Raw genomic sequence first — 7,406 nt, 5'->3', positions numbered from 1 at the left:
TTTAACCTATCGTTTCTTCCTACGTGTTTGAAATTTGATTCTCCATCATATGGAGTTAAAATCTAACATCCGGTTTAACAAAAATTCAGACTTTTAAGTCTTTGGCTTATTACCTTTTTGCCAACTTTTGACCCGTTCGTGATTTCATCATCAAACTTGTGTATTTGACCTTTATATCTCATATACTTCTTCAACTTAATGTTATCTACCATACTAGATTATAATCCCCGGTTTATTACACAAATTAAACCCGTTTTCGTTTGTATGCTTATTTTGACCCGTTAAGGGTATTTATGCACTAAGGTCCCATAACATCCCTTTTATACTTATCTTAAGGATTTAATCTACCAAATCACTTAATTCCAACAACCTTTAAAGGTCGTTTGCCCGGTTTACCTAACAAGGGCATTTTAGTCAACTTTAGCCCCTCATTTACGACGAAGGGCATTTGCTACTTAATTGACCCCAAAAATGTATGTTTAACCACAATCGTATTTATACGTACCTGGCTCGAGTCAACCGAGTGACCCGTTTCAACACCTTGCTTTTATTACCGATATTCTATGGCGACGCAATTATCCCAATTACTATTCGCTCCTGTAACACATGACTTGACCACCACATTAGTTGATTTTGTCAAATGACGTTATTCCCACCATTTGACCCGTTCGGTCTATATCACCCAACATTTTCATGTGTAACAAAAAACATGGTGTTTAATTACCAATCACACATCCGAACCATTTCGGGTTTTCTCACTAGATCCCTTTCTTTCTAAAGTAAATTTTCTATATTTTTAACCCATTCGGCTTATGCTATGGGTGTCCTTTGAAACTTATTTTACTTTAGTCAATACTTGACTAAATTTCCATTTTTACCCATTTTCCATTACTAGTAGGTTAGTCGATATAAGGTAACTTTAAGAAAACTCTTAAACTATTAACCAATTCATGACTAGTTTACCATTTTGCCTCTTTCACCAATAATCATGGTTTAAAACGTTTCTATTCGTTCCAACCCAATTCGTTTCGTGTTGGAACCCATAATTCGAACCAAATCCTTTGTTGTATTTATCGCCTATAAAATAAACACGTATACTACAAGTAGGTGTAAGTTTTACTTACCTTGCATCCGAAACATGCTTTTACTTCTTATTCGCTTCGTTTGACCCGCTTCCTTTCCAAGCCTCCACCTAGCTTGTCACGCGTCAAACTATCATCATAATTCGTAAGACGGTTAGTTTAGTCATTATCACATACGACTATTCCACCTTACAAACTCTATGTCGGAACTACTATCCGACTTCAATATTGGTTTATTTGACTTTCGATAGTCAACTAACTTCAATCATATTACACGCACAATAAGTTCAATCAACATCACGTTTAGAACCCTATTATTTCGTATTACACGTGGTTAGTCGAGTTAGCCAATTACGCGTTTCTTTAATAATTTCATTATGTCAACATTCATTCGGGAATTTTAACAAACACCTAATGTGCATAATATTACTTATTTACTAACTAATTCATAACTAGTTATCTTTACCAAGATTTACACCACAATTCAAACCTCTATGTTTAGTGTTCATGAACTACACATCATATTTTCAGAAATCAGTTTCTAAGCACCAATTTACACTAGATTAGCATCCTACATCCTAGTGTTTATCATTTTCTCATAAAACCCATGAATCACCTTCAATGTGTTCATGAAATTTTTCAGAATTTAGCTATGATTTCACATGTTTTTGTCTAGGTTTTACTCCTAGACACCATATCAACCCTATTCTACCCAAATAGCTAACATGCAACATAAATTTTCAGATTTCCCAATTTCATGAGAAATTCAAACAGAGAATTAACACCAAATTTTACATACCTTGTAACCCCCTTGTGATGAGGATCACGAATCTATGTTCAGATTTTGATTTGGGACAAGAATTGACCTTCAATCTGGTTGTTTTGTGAATGTTTAAGGTTTAGATGGAGCCTGGGGGTCGCCCCTGATGTTGGTCGATTTCCACAAAACACAGACAATTGTGTTTTGTGTTTTATTTTGTTATTTCTATACAATAGTTTTCATTTAGACACATATGGTCCCTCATTTTTCACTCTTAATTCTTTTGAACTCCTAAGTACTCATAAGTGACTAACTAACGTAGTTAGTGTCATTCCTAGTTAGTTTAGTAGGTTCGGGAAGTCGTAACCCGTTTACTTTAAGTCCCGTTAAATCGGGCCTTTTATCCATCTTATTTCTTTAAAGGCTTTTATTGACTTTTTGTTTAATATTAGGATTAATTATTTAAATCATAATATTTACCGGGTAAATTTTACCACTAACGGTACTTTACCCGTCTTTTAGTATTAACGGAGTTTGATTACCCAAACCCGTTTTTGGGGTGTTACATTTCACACTGTAAGCAGTTTCAATTTTCGGAGAATGATTTGTCGTTCCAGAAACACCACCTTTATAATACAAGCTGATATCTTGTTCTCCATCATAGTTTTTCATTCTCGCGATCCTCCTTTGCTCCATCTCTTGAGCTTCTAGGTGCTTTATGAAATCTCCCAGTGTCATACTCTTGTAATCTTTTCTGTTGGATCGTAGCATCATCAGAAACGTTCCCCAAGTTTCATATGGTAACGCATCTGCAAGTTTTTCAACCAATTCCTCAGCAGTTTTCTTAATTCCAAGTTTTGACATGTTTCTCACCAAGTTACAATATCTATCAATTATCTGCTTGGTGTTTTCAGTTTTCAATCCCCGGAATAAGTCAAATTCTTTCTTCATGAGAGACATCTTATTCTTGAGCATATCATCACTTCCAATAAACTTTGCTTCCAATTCTGACCAAATAGAATATGCAGTTCCATCATGTTGAAGCAGTATCAAGATATCTTCTTTTATAGCTTGCTGAAGCAGACTCACCATGAGTTTCTCATCTCGATATTTCTTTTTGTCTTCCGAACTCATTTCTCTAAGTGTTAACGGCACACCATTTTCAACATTGTTTCTTGTGGGCCTAACATATTGTTCCTCAGTGTGTTCCCACGCATCTAGATGATAAGCCTCAACCTAGTTTCCAAAACGTTCAGACCACACGTTATAATCATCAATATCCATGAGTTTAGGTGGTTTTTGTGCAGTCCCCGTTTCGTTTTCTAGATTCATGTTTTTAGCAAGGACAGCTGGAGTAGACGGAGTAGCAAACGCGTTGTAGAAATCTTCGTCCATGTTTCAGTCTTTGAAATATCACAAACTTAGATTCTTCAAATGAGCACCTTGAATCACCTTGTATAATAATACCTGACAACAATCAACCAAAATACAATCAGTTTAAAGAATTATCAACTAACAGAATAAGACTGGTACTCGAACTGGTGAATATTCTGTTTGAACTGAAAGTTGACACACTGTGCAGACTGAATGTTGACACACTGTGCAGACTGCAGACTGTGCGGACTGCTATGACCCGAATCCAATTTAACTGACTAGACTCTTTGAAACCTTTGAACTCCAAACTGTATGATCACACCTTAAATTCAAATGACCTGAACTCCTTGTTTGTAAATGTTTCACAAATTCATTCCATTGGAACTTTAGAGGACAATCAACACTTATCACAACATATCGGTTTCTCCAATTTGTATCGCATGGGCTGTCGATGTAGTTTATAATTGGGCCGCATATAAAATCAATTAATTGGGCCGATAGTTTTAATGTATATTATATTCTCATTGGGCCGTAAACTTGTTTCACATGTCAATTGATAATGGCCGACACAAGCTTTTAATCTCACATGTAATTGGACCACTAAAATGAATTAAAAGCAAACATACACATGAACTGATGACATTTAATACTCACATGCAGCCGCCAAATATTTCACATGTATATCTGATTTAACCGACAACTTTCATTGGACCAATTAAAGAGCTTTAAAATTTTGATTGGGCCTTTACTTTCAAACGGACACAATATTTCAAACAATATACTTCAAACGAAATGTGTCATTCAAACAATAGTTCAAACGAGAGCCTTGTTTCAAACGGAAGTGATGTTCAAACGATGTGTTGTTCAAACGATGTGACACTTCCTCAAACGAGATGGATTGTTCAAACGATTCTTTCAAACGGTATGGACTTTTCAAACGACAGAAATCATTTTTCAAACGAAAGTGATGTTTTCAAACGTAAGGTATCACCTTTCAAACGATAGGACAAGTTTTTCAAACGGTTAGATAATTTTCAAACGATACGAAGCATATTTCAAACGATAGGAAGCCTTTTCAAACGATAGGAAACTGCTACATTCAAACGGAACCCATATTCCAGTCAATTTTTCCCACTTTTACGTCGAGTTTTGAAATGAAATTCTCAAGGCTTTGTTAAAACACCATTATGCACATATTGTGAGAGTTTCAGCCGATTTCAACCGTGAAAACTTGTAATTTTCGAAAAAGAAAGGTGTAGAAACAGAAAATGCAGCTGAATTGTATAGAACTCTTCCTCCTGAGCTCTGATACCACTTGTAGGATCGGTTTCAGACCCGAACGAGTCAATCAGAAGAGTTTATCTCTAAACGAACGGCGGAAACAGACGTGTAGAGCTCAATTTAGCTAGATTTACTCTTTAAACTGTTGTATGATTGATTTAATAGCGTTTTACAACCTGACAACACTTCGGCAGCACTTCGTTGCTCTAGCCGGAAAGTTACAAATGGTGAAAGTTTGAAACCTATTTATAGGAGGGACCCTTCAGTTTGAAATGACCCTTTAGTTTGAAATGACCCTTTAGTTTGAAATGACCCTTTAGTTTGAAAGTGTTTCAAACGGCCAGGACACCTTTCAAACTAAACCCCCTTCAAACTAAACCCTTTCAAACTAAACCCTTTCAAACTGTCATGTTCAAATATAGTAAACCGAGACTCGATATAAGACAAAGACAACAGATGAATGCACCAACACATACTTTGAGGAACCAAGATATGAGCCTTCACCTTCATATACTTATTATGAGGAATCATGGCATGAACAACCCACCTCGTATGAGTATTATGAAGAACAAAGTTACGAACCTTATCCATCATATATTTACAATGAGGAACAATGGTGCGAACCATCTACTGTCACACCCTGGCTTTGCGGAAGCGTGGGTTAATTTGGTGTGACTTCTTAATACCATAGCTTAATCACAACAAAGCTATATGAAAGTAAAACCATGCAGAATCATCCATTAATTTAAGTTTTGAAATAAAAGTACCACAACATTGTTTTAAAGCGTTGACGCATGCAACGGAAATTACAACCTAATAATATAAAAACATTGTTCAGAAGACATAACCACAAACATAAAACAGACGTAGTTTAAGAACTGTGACTCGTCCAGGTAAAAGCCACAACCCCTAAACTTGGATGATCCCATATCTCTAACGCAGTGTGAAAATGTAGCATACCGTGCCATATCCTTAGTTCCCTGAAATACATGTAAGTTGGAAAAATCAACAAAAATGTTGAGCAAGTTCATGTGTAGTGAGTATGTAAAACCTTTGTAAGTATAAAAATCCCTGGTATGTATCAAATAAGGAAATAAAGAGATCACCAATGGTTTGCAAGGCCATTGATATGTGTGAAGTGTAGTAGGAAGACTCAAACCTAGCAGATTTTGCGTTGGGTACAAAGTCACCCCGAGGTCCGTTCTGCTGGACCTGGGGTTGGGCTCGCTACACCCAGATAGATCAACCGCTACTGTCCCTCAGTCCTACAATGAGGACTAATGGCCTTCAGTTCCCGCCTACCCACTCACATGATCTAAGTAGTAACCCTCCTTACGCTAATCATACCCTGTGTAAAAGTACTCGTAATCATAGTAACATGTATTTCACCCCCGGAGTATAAAAACTGAAAACAGTTAAGAGAAAAAGGGGACATGTAAAAGTGTGTAGTAACCTTCCAATATTTGTAGCAGATCTTTCTATCTTTATAAATAAAGTCGGTTTCTTGTGATCTTTATTCTTGAAGAAAATACATTTTTACAACTTCTAGTCAAACATTACAAAAATAATTCTTTGTTAAAACCTTTTGTTACACAAGTGTCTACACACTTGTGTGTTCACAAAATCACCTTTAGTTTATGAAAGATCCGGCTTAAAAATATGATTTTATCTTACACTTGGTTCTTCGAAAATACCACTTGTAGATCTTTAGATCTACTAGTTTAGAACTTCATTTTACAAGAAAAATCACTTTTACACAAGTTCATGTTCATATGTAGTAGTGTTCATCATCTAATCACTTTCCATACTTTAACATACACTAGGTCATGTTCCATGAACATGCTCTAGCCGGGTTAGATGACGATCCGAACTACTACTAGCATCAAACAATATAAAATAATCATAACAAAACTAGTTTCATAAGTTTTACACCAATATTCATTCTTTAACCATTTTGTTCATCATCTTACAAGACTTTTAGTTGGTGATCGTATATGTTCATGGTTTCAACCGACAAAACTCTTATTAACCACTTTAGAATAGATCAAGAAGGCGTTTAGAGTCACTTACTACTAGCTCGAGGCTAGCGAAGAAACTAGACGAAAAATGGGTGGTTAATAGCGTTGTGGTGAGGTCCTTGGCAATCCGTAAGCACCGGGTCTCCTCGTATGTGATCCTTCACCCTTGGTTGTATATTAAATTGCAAGATGGAAATAAAAAAAAAGATGGTGGGTGGGTCTTGGTTGTCGGCCGTAATTTCAAGGAGGGAAAGAGAGGAGTGAATTCTTGTTATGTGGTTTGTGAAATGTTTATGATCCTAGAGACTTATTTATAACCCATTCATCATGACTAACCAATGGATTATATGTCAACTTGATTCTAAGCACATGGATTATTATAATCAAAAGAATTTGTGGTATGTCCCCACATGGTAAAACAATCGTTGGGGGGCGGGGGGTTAACATGGTTGATTTTCAACTAATAAGTTAAGTAGTCTAGTTAGTTAGTTAGATATTTACAATTAGTTACTAGTGTGTTGTAATTTACAACGGGTGTTAGGGTATTCGGGGACCCTAACTAGCTCAGAAAAAGAAAAATAGTGTCAATGACAATATTTTTATGTTCCGGGTAAAGTCCGGTTGTTCGGTTGGATATTAATCCGTTAAAGTGCTTAATAAGCATTTAAAGTGTTATTATTATTTTTAGTGACACAAAGAGTTCCCGACACTTTGGAAAGTGTCTAGTATTATTTTTCCGCGTTTTTGCACTTTACTAGTTAGCTAAAATGCTGAATTTTTATATTAAAGTGCAGAATTTGTGTTTAAATCATATTTTTGGCACATCCGGTCACTATAACTATCACCTAGTGACACAGTTCTACAACCCTCATTTCCCTACACTCTCTACTA

The 7,406-nt window shown here is 35.9% G+C and overlaps 1 long non-coding RNA gene across 1 annotated transcript; it reads right to left on the bottom strand.

Annotated features, from left to right (window-relative positions):
* Positions 1-419: 419 nt before the first annotated feature.
* LOC110883654 lies at positions 420-2,019 on the bottom strand. Its single transcript, XR_002560537.1, has 3 exons — positions 1,882-2,019; positions 1,125-1,212; positions 420-597 (listed from the first exon to the last, which is right to left on the bottom strand). It is a non-coding gene; the product is annotated as an uncharacterized LOC110883654 (long non-coding RNA).
* Positions 2,020-7,406: the final 5,387 nt, after the last annotated feature.

Source organism: Helianthus annuus, chromosome 15, assembly GCF_002127325.2.
Source record: "Helianthus annuus cultivar XRQ/B chromosome 15, HanXRQr2.0-SUNRISE, whole genome shotgun sequence".
Classification (NCBI taxonomy): Eukaryota; Viridiplantae; Streptophyta; class Magnoliopsida; order Asterales; family Asteraceae; genus Helianthus; species Helianthus annuus.
Note: the sequence above shows the minus strand (reverse complement) of the source record. Positions and strands in the feature narration are given on the sequence as shown.